The 15,853-nt window shown below is 62.9% G+C and overlaps 16 non-coding genes across 16 annotated transcripts; all 16 read right to left on the bottom strand.

Annotated features, from left to right (window-relative positions):
• Positions 1 to 565: 565 nt before the first annotated feature.
• On the bottom strand, positions 566 to 756 carry LOC148636490 (U2 spliceosomal RNA). The gene has a single exon (XR_015932219.1). It is a non-coding gene; the product is annotated as a U2 spliceosomal RNA (small nuclear RNA).
• An 810-nt stretch (positions 757 to 1,566) lies between these two features.
• On the bottom strand, positions 1,567 to 1,757 carry LOC148636489 (U2 spliceosomal RNA). The gene has a single exon (XR_015932218.1). It is a non-coding gene; the product is annotated as a U2 spliceosomal RNA (small nuclear RNA).
• An 810-nt stretch (positions 1,758 to 2,567) lies between these two features.
• On the bottom strand, positions 2,568 to 2,758 carry LOC148636488 (U2 spliceosomal RNA). The gene has a single exon (XR_015932217.1). It is a non-coding gene; the product is annotated as a U2 spliceosomal RNA (small nuclear RNA).
• Positions 2,759 to 3,569: 811 nt separating this feature from the next.
• Positions 3,570 to 3,760, bottom strand: LOC148636487 (U2 spliceosomal RNA). The gene has a single exon (XR_015932216.1). It is a non-coding gene; the product is annotated as a U2 spliceosomal RNA (small nuclear RNA).
• Positions 3,761 to 4,571: 811 nt separating this feature from the next.
• Positions 4,572 to 4,762, bottom strand: LOC148636486 (U2 spliceosomal RNA). The gene has a single exon (XR_015932215.1). It is a non-coding gene; the product is annotated as a U2 spliceosomal RNA (small nuclear RNA).
• Positions 4,763 to 5,573: 811 nt separating this feature from the next.
• LOC148636485 (U2 spliceosomal RNA) lies at positions 5,574 to 5,764 on the bottom strand. Its single transcript, XR_015932214.1, has one exon. It is a non-coding gene; the product is annotated as a U2 spliceosomal RNA (small nuclear RNA).
• An 811-nt stretch (positions 5,765 to 6,575) lies between these two features.
• On the bottom strand, positions 6,576 to 6,766 carry LOC148636484 (U2 spliceosomal RNA). The gene has a single exon (XR_015932212.1). It is a non-coding gene; the product is annotated as a U2 spliceosomal RNA (small nuclear RNA).
• Positions 6,767 to 7,577: 811 nt separating this feature from the next.
• On the bottom strand, positions 7,578 to 7,768 carry LOC148636483 (U2 spliceosomal RNA). The gene has a single exon (XR_015932211.1). It is a non-coding gene; the product is annotated as a U2 spliceosomal RNA (small nuclear RNA).
• Positions 7,769 to 8,579: 811 nt separating this feature from the next.
• LOC148636482 (U2 spliceosomal RNA) lies at positions 8,580 to 8,770 on the bottom strand. Its single transcript, XR_015932210.1, has one exon. It is a non-coding gene; the product is annotated as a U2 spliceosomal RNA (small nuclear RNA).
• An 811-nt stretch (positions 8,771 to 9,581) lies between these two features.
• On the bottom strand, positions 9,582 to 9,772 carry LOC148636481 (U2 spliceosomal RNA). The gene has a single exon (XR_015932209.1). It is a non-coding gene; the product is annotated as a U2 spliceosomal RNA (small nuclear RNA).
• Positions 9,773 to 10,583: 811 nt separating this feature from the next.
• On the bottom strand, positions 10,584 to 10,774 carry LOC148636480 (U2 spliceosomal RNA). The gene has a single exon (XR_015932208.1). It is a non-coding gene; the product is annotated as a U2 spliceosomal RNA (small nuclear RNA).
• An 811-nt stretch (positions 10,775 to 11,585) lies between these two features.
• LOC148636479 (U2 spliceosomal RNA) lies at positions 11,586 to 11,776 on the bottom strand. Its single transcript, XR_015932267.1, has one exon. It is a non-coding gene; the product is annotated as a U2 spliceosomal RNA (small nuclear RNA).
• An 811-nt stretch (positions 11,777 to 12,587) lies between these two features.
• LOC148636478 (U2 spliceosomal RNA) lies at positions 12,588 to 12,778 on the bottom strand. The gene has a single exon (XR_015932266.1). It is a non-coding gene; the product is annotated as a U2 spliceosomal RNA (small nuclear RNA).
• An 811-nt stretch (positions 12,779 to 13,589) lies between these two features.
• LOC148636477 (U2 spliceosomal RNA) lies at positions 13,590 to 13,780 on the bottom strand. The gene has a single exon (XR_015932265.1). It is a non-coding gene; the product is annotated as a U2 spliceosomal RNA (small nuclear RNA).
• An 809-nt stretch (positions 13,781 to 14,589) lies between these two features.
• LOC148636476 (U2 spliceosomal RNA) lies at positions 14,590 to 14,780 on the bottom strand. Its single transcript, XR_015932264.1, has one exon. It is a non-coding gene; the product is annotated as a U2 spliceosomal RNA (small nuclear RNA).
• Positions 14,781 to 15,591: 811 nt separating this feature from the next.
• On the bottom strand, positions 15,592 to 15,782 carry LOC148636475 (U2 spliceosomal RNA). The gene has a single exon (XR_015932263.1). It is a non-coding gene; the product is annotated as a U2 spliceosomal RNA (small nuclear RNA).
• Between the last annotated feature and the right edge of the window lie 71 nt (positions 15,783 to 15,853).

The following is a 15,853-nucleotide window of genomic DNA, read 5'->3' as shown; positions in this document are numbered from 1 at the left end:
CCGGCCTCCTTAGCTTAGGCCCCTCCCACCGGCAGCAGCTGCGCCCAACCGGCTGCAAGCGAAAGCCGAGCGCCAGCACCTGCGGGCAGAGGCAAGGGGCAGCTCTCTCTCGGGAGGGAGGGAGGGACGGGGACGCGCGCGCACACACGCCTGCCTGCCGAAACAAAAGAAAGAAAAGGTGGATATACTAAGTTTTTTGGAGGGAAAACGCCCAGCTGTCGAAAGGGGCCCGCCTGCAGGGACGGGGACGGACACACACGCAAGCAAGCAAGCAAGCAAGCAAGCAAGCAAGCCACGCCTGCCTCCCTGGGAAAAGGCTGAAAAACCTAAGTTTTTTGGAGGGAAAACGCACGGGAGCCGAAAAGGGGGCCGGCCTGCTTGCCCAGAGAGTCGAGACGCGGGAAAGCGCACAGAGGGAGCACGGGAACCGAGAGGGCGAGAGAGAGACAGAACACAGAGACACACAGATGGGGGACGAGGGACGAGACCCGAGAAGAAGGAGCTCCAGTCCACTTCGCTTGCTCGCTCGCTACCTACCTACGTCTGTCTTTTCACCGCTGAGAGAAGGTGGTGCACCGCTCCCGGAGGCGCTGCAATACCGGGCCGATGCGTGGAGAGGACGGAGCAAGCTCCTGATCCAGCTCCCTGTTCCAAAAATCCGTTTAATATGTGGTCCCCCGATGGGGGACGTATCAGATATTAAACTGATAAGAACAGATACTACACTTGATCTTAGCCAAAAGGCCGAGAAGCGATGCCCACAAAGGCGCGGACCGACGCGCGGGCGTTCCGCTGGCGCACAGTGGCGCAGGCCGACTCCTCTGGAGCCCGGGACCCGCGCAGCTGCCGGCCTCCCTGCAGCCAGAGGCCTGCCGCGGGACTCTGCTCCCCCACTCTCTTGCCTGCCCGCCTGCCTTCCTGCCAGTCCCGGGCGGGGCCCTGCTCTTTGATCTTCTGTCAACGGCCCGACAACGACCGCAGCCGCAGGGGGCGCCAGCCGCCCGGCCTCCTTAGCTTAGGCCCCTCCCACCGGCAGCAGCTGCGCCCAACCGGCTGCAAGCGAAAGCCGAGCGCCAGCACCTGCGGGCAGAGGCAAGGGGCAGCTCTCTCTCGGGAGGGAGGGAGGGACGGGGACGCGCGCGCACACACGCCTGCCTGCCGAAACAAAAGAAAGAAAAGGTGGATATACTAAGTTTTTTGGAGGGAAAACGCCCAGCTGTCGAAAGGGGCCCGCCTGCAGGGACGGGGACGGACACACACGCAAGCAAGCAAGCAAGCAAGCAAGCAAGCAAGCCACGCCTGCCTCCCTGGGAAAAGGCTGAAAAACCTAAGTTTTTTGGAGGGAAAACGCACGGGAGCCGAAAAGGGGGCCGGCCTGCTTGCCCAGAGAGTCGAGACGCGGGAAAGCGCACAGAGGGAGCACGGGAACCGAGAGGGCGAGAGAGAGACAGAACACAGAGACACACAGATGGGGGACGAGGGACGAGACCCGAGAAGAAGGAGCTCCAGTCCACTTCGCTTGCTCGCTCGCTACCTACCTACGTCTGTCTTTTCACCGCTGAGAGAAGGTGGTGCACCGCTCCCGGAGGCGCTGCAATACCGGGCCGATGCGTGGAGAGGACGGAGCAAGCTCCTGATCCAGCTCCCTGTTCCAAAAATCCGTTTAATATGTGGTCCCCCGATGGGGGACGTATCAGATATTAAACTGATAAGAACAGATACTACACTTGATCTTAGCCAAAAGGCCGAGAAGCGATGCCCACAAAGGCGCGGACCGACGCGCGGGCGTTCCGCTGGCGCACAGTGGCGCAGGCCGACTCCTCTGGAGCCCGGGACCCGCGCAGCTGCCGGCCTCCCTGCAGCCAGAGGCCTGCCGCGGGACTCTGCTCCCCCACTCTCTTGCCTGCCCGCCTGCCTTCCTGCCAGTCCCGGGCGGGGGCCCTGCTCTTTGATCTTCTGTCAACGGCCCGACAACGACCGCAGCCGCAGGGGGCGCCAGCCGCCCGGCCTCCTTAGCTTAGGCCCCTCCCACCGGCAGCAGCTGCGCCCAACCGGCTGCAAGCGAAAGCCGAGCGCCAGCACCTGCGGGCAGAGGCAAGGGGCAGCTCTCTCTCGGGAGGGAGGGAGGGACGGGGACGCGCGCGCACACACGCCTGCCTGCCGAAACAAAAGAAAGAAAAGGTGGATATACTAAGTTTTTTGGAGGGAAACGCCCAGCTGTCGAAAGGGGCCCGCCTGCAGGGACGGGGACGGACACACACGCAAGCAAGCAAGCAAGCAAGCAAGCAAGCAAGCCACGCCTGCCTCCCTGGGAAAAGGCTGAAAAACCTAAGTTTTTTGGAGGGAAAACGCACGGGAGCCGAAAAGGGGGCCGGCCTGCTTGCCCAGAGAGTCGAGACGCGGGAAAGCGCACAGAGGGAGCACGGGAACCGAGAGGGCGAGAGAGAGACAGAACACAGAGACACACAGATGGGGGACGAGGGACGAGACCCGAGAAGAAGGAGCTCCAGTCCACTTCGCTTGCTCGCTCGCTACCTACCTACGTCTGTCTTTTCACCGCTGAGAGAAGGTGGTGCACCGCTCCCGGAGGCGCTGCAATACCGGGCCGATGCGTGGAGAGGACGGAGCAAGCTCCTGATCCAGCTCCCTGTTCCAAAAATCCGTTTAATATGTGGTCCCCCGATGGGGGACGTATCAGATATTAAACTGATAAGAACAGATACTACACTTGATCTTAGCCAAAAGGCCGAGAAGCGATGCCCACAAAGGCGCGGACCGACGCGCGGGCGTTCCGCTGGCGCACAGTGGCGCAGGCCGACTCCTCTGGAGCCCGGGACCCGCGCAGCTGCCGGCCTCCCTGCAGCCAGAGGCCTGCCGCGGGACTCTGCTCCCCCACTCTCTTGCCTGCCCGCCTGCCTTCCTGCCAGTCCCGGGCGGGGGCCCTGCTCTTTGATCTTCTGTCAACGGCCCGACAACGACCGCAGCCGCAGGGGGCGCCAGCCGCCCGGCCTCCTTAGCTTAGGCCCCTCCCACCGGCAGCAGCTGCGCCCAACCGGCTGCAAGCGAAAGCCGAGCGCCAGCACCTGCGGGCAGAGGCAAGGGGCAGCTCTCTCTCGGGAGGGAGGGAGGGACGGGGACGCGCGCGCACACACGCCTGCCTGCCGAAACAAAAGAAAGAAAAGGTGGATATACTAAGTTTTTTGGAGGGAAAACGCCCAGCTGTCGAAAGGGGCCCGCCTGCAGGGACGGGGACGGACACACACGCAAGCAAGCAAGCAAGCAAGCAAGCAAGCAAGCCACGCCTGCCTCCCTGGGAAAAGGCTGAAAAACCTAAGTTTTTTGGAGGGAAAACGCACGGGAGCCGAAAAGGGGGCCGGCCTGCTTGCCCAGAGAGTCGAGACGCGGGAAAGCGCACAGAGGGAGCACGGGAACCGAGAGGGCGAGAGAGAGACAGAACACAGAGACACACAGATGGGGGACGAGGGACGAGACCCGAGAAGAAGGAGCTCCAGTCCACTTCGCTTGCTCGCTCGCTACCTACCTACGTCTGTCTTTTCACCGCTGAGAGAAGGTGGTGCACCGCTCCCGGAGGCGCTGCAATACCGGGCCGATGCGTGGAGAGGACGGAGCAAGCTCCTGATCCAGCTCCCTGTTCCAAAAATCCGTTTAATATGTGGTCCCCCGATGGGGGACGTATCAGATATTAAACTGATAAGAACAGATACTACACTTGATCTTAGCCAAAAGGCCGAGAAGCGATGCCCACAAAGGCGCGGACCGACGCGCGGGCGTTCCGCTGGCGCACAGTGGCGCAGGCCGACTCCTCTGGAGCCCGGGACCCGCGCAGCTGCCGGCCTCCCTGCAGCCAGAGGCCTGCCGCGGGACTCTGCTCCCCCACTCTCTTGCCTGCCCGCCTGCCTTCCTGCCAGTCCCGGGCGGGGGCCCTGCTCTTTGATCTTCTGTCAACGGCCCGACAACGACCGCAGCCGCAGGGGGCGCCAGCCGCCCGGCCTCCTTAGCTTAGGCCCCTCCCACCGGCAGCAGCTGCGCCCAACCGGCTGCAAGCGAAAGCCGAGCGCCAGCACCTGCGGGCAGAGGCAAGGGGCAGCTCTCTCTCGGGAGGGAGGGAGGGACGGGGACGCGCGCGCACACACGCCTGCCTGCCGAAACAAAAGAAAGAAAAGGTGGATATACTAAGTTTTTTGGAGGGAAAACGCCCAGCTGTCGAAAGGGGCCCGCCTGCAGGGACGGGGACGGACACACACGCAAGCAAGCAAGCAAGCAAGCAAGCAAGCAAGCCACGCCTGCCTCCCTGGGAAAAGGCTGAAAAACCTAAGTTTTTTGGAGGGAAAACGCACGGGAGCCGAAAAGGGGGCCGGCCTGCTTGCCCAGAGAGTCGAGACGCGGGAAAGCGCACAGAGGGAGCACGGGAACCGAGAGGGCGAGAGAGAGACAGAACACAGAGACACACAGATGGGGGACGAGGGACGAGACCCGAGAAGAAGGAGCTCCAGTCCACTTCGCTTGCTCGCTCGCTACCTACCTACGTCTGTCTTTTCACCGCTGAGAGAAGGTGGTGCACCGCTCCCGGAGGCGCTGCAATACCGGGCCGATGCGTGGAGAGGACGGAGCAAGCTCCTGATCCAGCTCCCTGTTCCAAAAATCCGTTTAATATGTGGTCCCCCGATGGGGGACGTATCAGATATTAAACTGATAAGAACAGATACTACACTTGATCTTAGCCAAAAGGCCGAGAAGCGATGCCCACAAAGGCGCGGACCGACGCGCGGGCGTTCCGCTGGCGCACAGTGGCGCAGGCCGACTCCTCTGGAGCCCGGGACCCGCGCAGCTGCCGGCCTCCCTGCAGCCAGAGGCCTGCCGCGGGACTCTGCTCCCCCACTCTCTTGCCTGCCCGCCTGCCTTCCTGCCAGTCCCGGGCGGGGGCCCTGCTCTTTGATCTTCTGTCAACGGCCCGACAACGACCGCAGCCGCAGGGGGCGCCAGCCGCCCGGCCTCCTTAGCTTAGGCCCCTCCCACCGGCAGCAGCTGCGCCCAACCGGCTGCAAGCGAAAGCCGAGCGCCAGCACCTGCGGGCAGAGGCAAGGGGCAGCTCTCTCTCGGGAGGGAGGGAGGGACGGGGACGCGCGCGCACACACGCCTGCCTGCCGAAACAAAAGAAAGAAAAGGTGGATATACTAAGTTTTTTGGAGGGAAAACGCCCAGCTGTCGAAAGGGGCCCGCCTGCAGGGACGGGGACGGACACACACGCAAGCAAGCAAGCAAGCAAGCAAGCAAGCAAGCCACGCCTGCCTCCCTGGGAAAAGGCTGAAAAACCTAAGTTTTTTGGAGGGAAAACGCACGGGAGCCGAAAAGGGGGCCGGCCTGCTTGCCCAGAGAGTCGAGACGCGGGAAAGCGCACAGAGGGAGCACGGGAACCGAGAGGGCGAGAGAGAGACAGAACACAGAGACACACAGATGGGGGACGAGGGACGAGACCCGAGAAGAAGGAGCTCCAGTCCACTTCGCTTGCTCGCTCGCTACCTACCTACGTCTGTCTTTTCACCGCTGAGAGAAGGTGGTGCACCGCTCCCGGAGGCGCTGCAATACCGGGCCGATGCGTGGAGAGGACGGAGCAAGCTCCTGATCCAGCTCCCTGTTCCAAAAATCCGTTTAATATGTGGTCCCCCGATGGGGGACGTATCAGATATTAAACTGATAAGAACAGATACTACACTTGATCTTAGCCAAAAGGCCGAGAAGCGATGCCCACAAAGGCGCGGACCGACGCGCGGGCGTTCCGCTGGCGCACAGTGGCGCAGGCCGACTCCTCTGGAGCCCGGGACCCGCGCAGCTGCCGGCCTCCCTGCAGCCAGAGGCCTGCCGCGGGACTCTGCTCCCCCACTCTCTTGCCTGCCCGCCTGCCTTCCTGCCAGTCCCGGGCGGGGGCCCTGCTCTTTGATCTTCTGTCAACGGCCCGACAACGACCGCAGCCGCAGGGGGCGCCAGCCGCCCGGCCTCCTTAGCTTAGGCCCCTCCCACCGGCAGCAGCTGCGCCCAACCGGCTGCAAGCGAAAGCCGAGCGCCAGCACCTGCGGGCAGAGGCAAGGGGCAGCTCTCTCTCGGGAGGGAGGGAGGGACGGGGACGCGCGCGCACACACGCCTGCCTGCCGAAACAAAAGAAAGAAAAGGTGGATATACTAAGTTTTTTGGAGGGAAAACGCCCAGCTGTCGAAAGGGGCCCGCCTGCAGGGACGGGGACGGACACACACGCAAGCAAGCAAGCAAGCAAGCAAGCAAGCAAGCCACGCCTGCCTCCCTGGGAAAAGGCTGAAAAACCTAAGTTTTTTGGAGGGAAAACGCACGGGAGCCGAAAAGGGGGCCGGCCTGCTTGCCCAGAGAGTCGAGACGCGGGAAAGCGCACAGAGGGAGCACGGGAACCGAGAGGGCGAGAGAGAGACAGAACACAGAGACACACAGATGGGGGACGAGGGACGAGACCCGAGAAGAAGGAGCTCCAGTCCACTTCGCTTGCTCGCTCGCTACCTACCTACGTCTGTCTTTTCACCGCTGAGAGAAGGTGGTGCACCGCTCCCGGAGGCGCTGCAATACCGGGCCGATGCGTGGAGAGGACGGAGCAAGCTCCTGATCCAGCTCCCTGTTCCAAAAATCCGTTTAATATGTGGTCCCCCGATGGGGGACGTATCAGATATTAAACTGATAAGAACAGATACTACACTTGATCTTAGCCAAAAGGCCGAGAAGCGATGCCCACAAAGGCGCGGACCGACGCGCGGGCGTTCCGCTGGCGCACAGTGGCGCAGGCCGACTCCTCTGGAGCCCGGGACCCGCGCAGCTGCCGGCCTCCCTGCAGCCAGAGGCCTGCCGCGGGACTCTGCTCCCCCACTCTCTTGCCTGCCCGCCTGCCTTCCTGCCAGTCCCGGGCGGGGGCCCTGCTCTTTGATCTTCTGTCAACGGCCCGACAACGACCGCAGCCGCAGGGGGCGCCAGCCGCCCGGCCTCCTTAGCTTAGGCCCCTCCCACCGGCAGCAGCTGCGCCCAACCGGCTGCAAGCGAAAGCCGAGCGCCAGCACCTGCGGGCAGAGGCAAGGGGCAGCTCTCTCTCGGGAGGGAGGGAGGGACGGGGACGCGCGCGCACACACGCCTGCCTGCCGAAACAAAAGAAAGAAAAGGTGGATATACTAAGTTTTTTGGAGGGAAAACGCCCAGCTGTCGAAAGGGGCCCGCCTGCAGGGACGGGGACGGACACACACGCAAGCAAGCAAGCAAGCAAGCAAGCAAGCAAGCCACGCCTGCCTCCCTGGGAAAAGGCTGAAAAACCTAAGTTTTTTGGAGGGAAAACGCACGGGAGCCGAAAAGGGGGCCGGCCTGCTTGCCCAGAGAGTCGAGACGCGGGAAAGCGCACAGAGGGAGCACGGGAACCGAGAGGGCGAGAGAGAGACAGAACACAGAGACACACAGATGGGGGACGAGGGACGAGACCCGAGAAGAAGGAGCTCCAGTCCACTTCGCTTGCTCGCTCGCTACCTACCTACGTCTGTCTTTTCACCGCTGAGAGAAGGTGGTGCACCGCTCCCGGAGGCGCTGCAATACCGGGCCGATGCGTGGAGAGGACGGAGCAAGCTCCTGATCCAGCTCCCTGTTCCAAAAATCCGTTTAATATGTGGTCCCCCGATGGGGGACGTATCAGATATTAAACTGATAAGAACAGATACTACACTTGATCTTAGCCAAAAGGCCGAGAAGCGATGCCCACAAAGGCGCGGACCGACGCGCGGGCGTTCCGCTGGCGCACAGTGGCGCAGGCCGACTCCTCTGGAGCCCGGGACCCGCGCAGCTGCCGGCCTCCCTGCAGCCAGAGGCCTGCCGCGGGACTCTGCTCCCCCACTCTCTTGCCTGCCCGCCTGCCTTCCTGCCAGTCCCGGGCGGGGGCCCTGCTCTTTGATCTTCTGTCAACGGCCCGACAACGACCGCAGCCGCAGGGGGCGCCAGCCGCCCGGCCTCCTTAGCTTAGGCCCCTCCCACCGGCAGCAGCTGCGCCCAACCGGCTGCAAGCGAAAGCCGAGCGCCAGCACCTGCGGGCAGAGGCAAGGGGCAGCTCTCTCTCGGGAGGGAGGGAGGGACGGGGACGCGCGCGCACACACGCCTGCCTGCCGAAACAAAAGAAAGAAAAGGTGGATATACTAAGTTTTTTGGAGGGAAAACGCCCAGCTGTCGAAAGGGGCCCGCCTGCAGGGACGGGGACGGACACACACGCAAGCAAGCAAGCAAGCAAGCAAGCAAGCAAGCCACGCCTGCCTCCCTGGGAAAAGGCTGAAAAACCTAAGTTTTTTGGAGGGAAAACGCACGGGAGCCGAAAAGGGGGCCGGCCTGCTTGCCCAGAGAGTCGAGACGCGGGAAAGCGCACAGAGGGAGCACGGGAACCGAGAGGGCGAGAGAGAGACAGAACACAGAGACACACAGATGGGGGACGAGGGACGAGACCCGAGAAGAAGGAGCTCCAGTCCACTTCGCTTGCTCGCTCGCTACCTACCTACGTCTGTCTTTTCACCGCTGAGAGAAGGTGGTGCACCGCTCCCGGAGGCGCTGCAATACCGGGCCGATGCGTGGAGAGGACGGAGCAAGCTCCTGATCCAGCTCCCTGTTCCAAAAATCCGTTTAATATGTGGTCCCCCGATGGGGGACGTATCAGATATTAAACTGATAAGAACAGATACTACACTTGATCTTAGCCAAAAGGCCGAGAAGCGATGCCCACAAAGGCGCGGACCGACGCGCGGGCGTTCCGCTGGCGCACAGTGGCGCAGGCCGACTCCTCTGGAGCCCGGGACCCGCGCAGCTGCCGGCCTCCCTGCAGCCAGAGGCCTGCCGCGGGACTCTGCTCCCCCACTCTCTTGCCTGCCCGCCTGCCTTCCTGCCAGTCCCGGGCGGGGGCCCTGCTCTTTGATCTTCTGTCAACGGCCCGACAACGACCGCAGCCGCAGGGGGCGCCAGCCGCCCGGCCTCCTTAGCTTAGGCCCCTCCCACCGGCAGCAGCTGCGCCCAACCGGCTGCAAGCGAAAGCCGAGCGCCAGCACCTGCGGGCAGAGGCAAGGGGCAGCTCTCTCTCGGGAGGGAGGGAGGGACGGGGACGCGCGCGCACACACGCCTGCCTGCCGAAACAAAAGAAAGAAAAGGTGGATATACTAAGTTTTTTGGAGGGAAAACGCCCAGCTGTCGAAAGGGGCCCGCCTGCAGGGACGGGGACGGACACACACGCAAGCAAGCAAGCAAGCAAGCAAGCAAGCAAGCCACGCCTGCCTCCCTGGGAAAAGGCTGAAAAACCTAAGTTTTTTGGAGGGAAAACGCACGGGAGCCGAAAAGGGGGCCGGCCTGCTTGCCCAGAGAGTCGAGACGCGGGAAAGCGCACAGAGGGAGCACGGGAACCGAGAGGGCGAGAGAGAGACAGAACACAGAGACACACAGATGGGGGACGAGGGACGAGACCCGAGAAGAAGGAGCTCCAGTCCACTTCGCTTGCTCGCTCGCTACCTACCTACGTCTGTCTTTTCACCGCTGAGAGAAGGTGGTGCACCGCTCCCGGAGGCGCTGCAATACCGGGCCGATGCGTGGAGAGGACGGAGCAAGCTCCTGATCCAGCTCCCTGTTCCAAAAATCCGTTTAATATGTGGTCCCCCGATGGGGGACGTATCAGATATTAAACTGATAAGAACAGATACTACACTTGATCTTAGCCAAAAGGCCGAGAAGCGATGCCCACAAAGGCGCGGACCGACGCGCGGGCGTTCCGCTGGCGCACAGTGGCGCAGGCCGACTCCTCTGGAGCCCGGGACCCGCGCAGCTGCCGGCCTCCCTGCAGCCAGAGGCCTGCCGCGGGACTCTGCTCCCCCACTCTCTTGCCTGCCCGCCTGCCTTCCTGCCAGTCCCGGGCGGGGGCCCTGCTCTTTGATCTTCTGTCAACGGCCCGACAACGACCGCAGCCGCAGGGGGCGCCAGCCGCCCGGCCTCCTTAGCTTAGGCCCCTCCCACCGGCAGCAGCTGCGCCCAACCGGCTGCAAGCGAAAGCCGAGCGCCAGCACCTGCGGGCAGAGGCAAGGGGCAGCTCTCTCTCGGGAGGGAGGGAGGGACGGGGACGCGCGCGCACACACGCCTGCCTGCCGAAACAAAAGAAAGAAAAGGTGGATATACTAAGTTTTTTGGAGGGAAAACGCCCAGCTGTCGAAAGGGGCCCGCCTGCAGGGACGGGGACGGACACACACGCAAGCAAGCAAGCAAGCAAGCAAGCAAGCAAGCCACGCCTGCCTCCCTGGGAAAAGGCTGAAAAACCTAAGTTTTTTGGAGGGAAAACGCACGGGAGCCGAAAAGGGGGCCGGCCTGCTTGCCCAGAGAGTCGAGACGCGGGAAAGCGCACAGAGGGAGCACGGGAACCGAGAGGGCGAGAGAGAGACAGAACACAGAGACACACAGATGGGGGACGAGGGACGAGACCCGAGAAGAAGGAGCTCCAGTCCACTTCGCTTGCTCGCTCGCTACCTACCTACGTCTGTCTTTTCACCGCTGAGAGAAGGTGGTGCACCGCTCCCGGAGGCGCTGCAATACCGGGCCGATGCGTGGAGAGGACGGAGCAAGCTCCTGATCCAGCTCCCTGTTCCAAAAATCCGTTTAATATGTGGTCCCCCGATGGGGGACGTATCAGATATTAAACTGATAAGAACAGATACTACACTTGATCTTAGCCAAAAGGCCGAGAAGCGATGCCCACAAAGGCGCGGACCGACGCGCGGGCGTTCCGCTGGCGCACAGTGGCGCAGGCCGACTCCTCTGGAGCCCGGGACCCGCGCAGCTGCCGGCCTCCCTGCAGCCAGAGGCCTGCCGCGGGACTCTGCTCCCCCACTCTCTTGCCTGCCCGCCTGCCTTCCTGCCAGTCCCGGGCGGGGGCCCTGCTCTTTGATCTTCTGTCAACGGCCCGACAACGACCGCAGCCGCAGGGGGCGCCAGCCGCCCGGCCTCCTTAGCTTAGGCCCCTCCCACCGGCAGCAGCTGCGCCCAACCGGCTGCAAGCGAAAGCCGAGCGCCAGCACCTGCGGGCAGAGGCAAGGGGCAGCTCTCTCTCGGGAGGGAGGGAGGGACGGGGACGCGCGCGCACACACGCCTGCCTGCCGAAACAAAAGAAAGAAAAGGTGGATATACTAAGTTTTTTGGAGGGAAAACGCCCAGCTGTCGAAAGGGGCCCGCCTGCAGGGACGGGGACGGACACACACGCAAGCAAGCAAGCAAGCAAGCAAGCAAGCAAGCCACGCCTGCCTCCCTGGGAAAAGGCTGAAAAACCTAAGTTTTTTGGAGGGAAAACGCACGGGAGCCGAAAAGGGGGCCGGCCTGCTTGCCCAGAGAGTCGAGACGCGGGAAAGCGCACAGAGGGAGCACGGGAACCGAGAGGGCGAGAGAGAGACAGAACACAGAGACACACAGATGGGGGACGAGGGACGAGACCCGAGAAGAAGGAGCTCCAGTCCACTTCGCTTGCTCGCTCGCTACCTACCTACGTCTGTCTTTTCACCGCTGAGAGAAGGTGGTGCACCGCTCCCGGAGGCGCTGCAATACCGGGCCGATGCGTGGAGAGGACGGAGCAAGCTCCTGATCCAGCTCCCTGTTCCAAAAATCCGTTTAATATGTGGTCCCCCGATGGGGGACGTATCAGATATTAAACTGATAAGAACAGATACTACACTTGATCTTAGCCAAAAGGCCGAGAAGCGATGCCCACAAAGGCGCGGACCGACGCGCGGGCGTTCCGCTGGCGCACAGTGGCGCAGGCCGACTCCTCTGGAGCCCGGGACCCGCGCAGCTGCCGGCCTCCCTGCAGCCAGAGGCCTGCCGCGGGACTCTGCTCCCCCACTCTCTTGCCTGCCCGCCTGCCTTCCTGCCAGTCCCGGGCGGGGGCCCTGCTCTTTGATCTTCTGTCAACGGCCCGACAACGACCGCAGCCGCAGGGGGCGCCAGCCGCCCGGCCTCCTTAGCTTAGGCCCCTCCCACCGGCAGCAGCTGCGCCCAACCGGCTGCAAGCGAAAGCCGAGCGCCAGCACCTGCGGGCAGAGGCAAGGGGCAGCTCTCTCTCGGGAGGGAGGGAGGGACGGGGACGCGCGCGCACACACGCCTGCCTGCCGAAACAAAAGAAAGAAAAGGTGGATATACTAAGTTTTTTGGAGGGAAAACGCCCAGCTGTCGAAAGGGGCCCGCCTGCAGGGACGGGGACGGACACACACGCAAGCAAGCAAGCAAGCAAGCAAGCAAGCAAGCCACGCCTGCCTCCCTGGGAAAAGGCTGAAAAACCTAAGTTTTTTGGAGGGAAAACGCACGGGAGCCGAAAAGGGGGCCGGCCTGCTTGCCCAGAGAGTCGAGACGCGGGAAAGCGCACAGAGGGAGCACGGGAACCGAGAGGGCGAGAGAGAGACAGAACACAGAGACACACAGATGGGGGACGAGGGACGAGACCCGAGAAGAAGGAGCTCCAGTCCACTTCGCTTGCTCGCTCGCTACCTACCTACGTCTGTCTTTTCACCGCTGAGAGAAGGTGGTGCACCGCTCCCGGAGGCGCTGCAATACCGGGCCGATGCGTGGAGAGGACGGAGCAAGCTCCTGATCCAGCTCCCTGTTCCAAAAATCCGTTTAATATGTGGTCCCCCGATGGGGGACGTATCAGATATTAAACTGATAAGAACAGATACTACACTTGATCTTAGCCAAAAGGCCGAGAAGCGATGCCCACAAAGGCGCGGACCGACGCGCGGGCGTTCCGCTGGCGCACAGTGGCGCAGGCCGACTCCTCTGGAGCCCGGGACCCGCGCAGCTGCCGGCCTCCCTGCAGCCAGAGGCCTGCCGCGGGACTCTGCTCCCCCACTCTCTTGCCTGCCCGCCTGCCTTCCTGCCAGTCCCGGGCGGGGGCCCTGCTCTTTGATCTTCTGTCAACGGCCCGACAACGACCGCAGCCGCAGGGGGCGCCAGCCGCCCGGCCTCCTTAGCTTAGGCCCCTCCCACCGGCAGCAGCTGCGCCCAACCGGCTGCAAGCGAAAGCCGAGCGCCAGCACCTGCGGGCAGAGGCAAGGGGCAGCTCTCTCTCGGGAGGGAGGGAGGGACGGGGACGCGCGCGCACACACGCCTGCCTGCCGAAACAAAAGAAAGAAAAGGTGGATATACTAAGTTTTTTGGAGGGAAAACGCCCAGCTGTCGAAAGGGGCCCGCCTGCAGGGACGGGGACGGACACACACGCAAGCAAGCAAGCAAGCAAGCAAGCAAGCAAGCCACGCCTGCCTCCCTGGGAAAAGGCTGAAAAACCTAAGTTTTTTGGAGGGAAAACGCACGGGAGCCGAAAAGGGGGCCGGCCTGCTTGCCCAGAGAGTCGAGACGCGGGAAAGCGCACAGAGGGAGCACGGGAACCGAGAGGGCGAGAGAGAGACAGAACACAGAGACACACAGATGGGGGACGAGGGACGAGACCCGAGAAGAAGGAGCTCCAGTCCACTTCGCTTGCTCGCTCGCTACCTACCTACGTCTGTCTTTTCACCGCTGAGAGAAGGTGGTGCACCGCTCCCGGAGGCGCTGCAATACCGGGCCGATGCGTGGAGAGGACGGAGCAAGCTCCTGATCCAGCTCCCTGTTCCAAAAATCCGTTTAATATGTGGTCCCCCGATGGGGGACGTATCAGATATTAAACTGATAAGAACAGATACTACACTTGATCTTAGCCAAAAGGCCGAGAAGCGATGCCCACAAAGGCGCGGACCGACGCGCGGGCGTTCCGCTGGCGCACAGTGGCGCAGGCCGACTCCTCTGGAGCCCGGGACCCGCGCAGCTGCCGGCCTCCCTGCAGCCAGAGGCCTGCCGCGGGACTCTGCTCCCCCACTCTCTTGCCTGCCCGCCTGCCTTCCTGCCAGTCCCGGGCGGGGGCCCTGCTCTTTGATCTTCTGTCAACGGCCCGACAACGACCGCAGCCGCAGGGGGCGCCAGCCGCCCGGCCTCCTTAGCTTAGGCCCCTCCCACCGGCAGCAGCTGCGCCCAACCGGCTGCAAGCGAAAGCCGAGCGCCAGCACCTGCGGGCAGAGGCAAGGGGCAGCTCTCTCTCGGGAGGGAGGGAGGGACGGGGACGCGCGCGCACACACGCCTGCCTGCCGAAACAAAAGAAAGAAAAGGTGGATATACTAAGTTTTTTGGAGGGAAAACGCCCAGCTGTCGAAAGGGGCCCGCCTGCAGGGACGGGGACGGACACACGCAAGCAAGCAAGCAAGCAAGCAAGCAAGCAAGCCACGCCTGCCTCCCTGGGAAAAGGCTGAAAAACCTAAGTTTTTTGGAGGGAAAACGCACGGGAGCCGAAAAGGGGGCCGGCCTGCTTGCCCAGAGAGTCGAGACGCGGGAAAGCGCACAGAGGGAGCACGGGAACCGAGAGGGCGAGAGAGAGACAGAACACAGAGACACACAGATGGGGGACGAGGGACGAGACCCGAGAAGAAGGAGCTCCAGTCCACTTCGCTTGCTCGCTCGCTACCTACCTACGTCTGTCTTTTCACCGCTGAGAGAAGGTGGTGCACCGCTCCCGGAGGCGCTGCAATACCGGGCCGATGCGTGGAGAGGACGGAGCAAGCTCCTGATCCAGCTCCCTGTTCCAAAAATCCGTTTAATATGTGGTCCCCCGATGGGGGACGTATCAGATATTAAACTGATAAGAACAGATACTACACTTGATCTTAGCCAAAAGGCCGAGAAGCGATGCCCACAAAGGCGCGGACCGACGCGCGGGCGTTCCGCTGGCGCACAGTGGCGCAGGCCGACTCCTCTGGAGCCCGGGACCCGCGCAGCTGCCGGCCTCCCTGCAGCCAGAGGCCTGCCGCGGGACTCTGCTCCCCCACTCTCTTGCCTGCCCGCCTGCCTTCCTGCCAGTCCCGGGCGGGGGCCCTGCTCTTTGATCTTCTGTCAACGGCCCGACAACGACCGCAGCCGCAGGGGGCGCCAGCCGCCCGGCCTCCTTAGCTTAGGCCCCTCCCACCGGCAGCAGCTGCGCCCAACCGGCTGCAAGCGAAAGCCGAGCGCCAGCACCTGCGGGCAGAGGCAAGGGGCAGCTCTCTCTCGGGAGGGAGGGAGGGACGGGGACGCGCGCGCACACACGCCTGCCTGCCGAAACAAAAGAAAGAAAAGGTGGATATACTAAGTTTTTTGGAGGGAAAACGCCCAGCTGTCGAAAGGGGCCCGCCTGCAGGGACGGGGACGGACACACACGCAAGCAAGCAAGCAAGCAAGCAAGCAAGCAAGCCACGCCTGCCTCCCTGGGAAAAGGCTGAAAAACCTAAGTTTTTTGGAGGGAAAACGCACGGGAGCCGAAAAGGGGGCCGGCCTGCTTGCCCAGAGAGTCGAGACGCGGGAAAGCGCACAGAGGGAGCACGGGAACCGAGAGGGCGAGAGAGAGACAGAACACAGAGACACACAGATGGGGGACGAGGGACGAGACCCGAGAAGAAGGAGCTCCAGTCCACTTCGCTTGCTCGCTCGCTACCTACCTACGTCTGTCTTTTCACCGCTGAGAGAAGGTGGTGCACCGCTCCCGGAGGCGCTGCAATACCGGGCCGATGCGTGGAGAGGACGGAGCAAGCTCCTGATCCAGCTCCCTGTTCCAAAAATCCGTTTAATATGTGGTCCCCCGATGGGGGACGTATCAGATATTAAACTGATAAGAACAGATACTACACTTGATCTTAGCCAAAAGGCCGAGAAGCGATGCCCACAAAGGCGCGGACCGACGCGCGGGCGTTCCGCTGGCGCACAGTGGCGCAGGCCGACTCCTCTGGAG

Source organism: Lepisosteus platostomus, unplaced genomic scaffold, assembly GCF_059453375.1.
Source record: "Lepisosteus platostomus isolate fLepPlt1 unplaced genomic scaffold, fLepPlt1.hap1 Scaffold_173_H1, whole genome shotgun sequence".
Lineage (NCBI taxonomy): Eukaryota > Metazoa > Chordata > Actinopteri > Semionotiformes > Lepisosteidae > Lepisosteus > Lepisosteus platostomus.
Note: the sequence above shows the minus strand (reverse complement) of the source record. Positions and strands in the feature narration are given on the sequence as shown.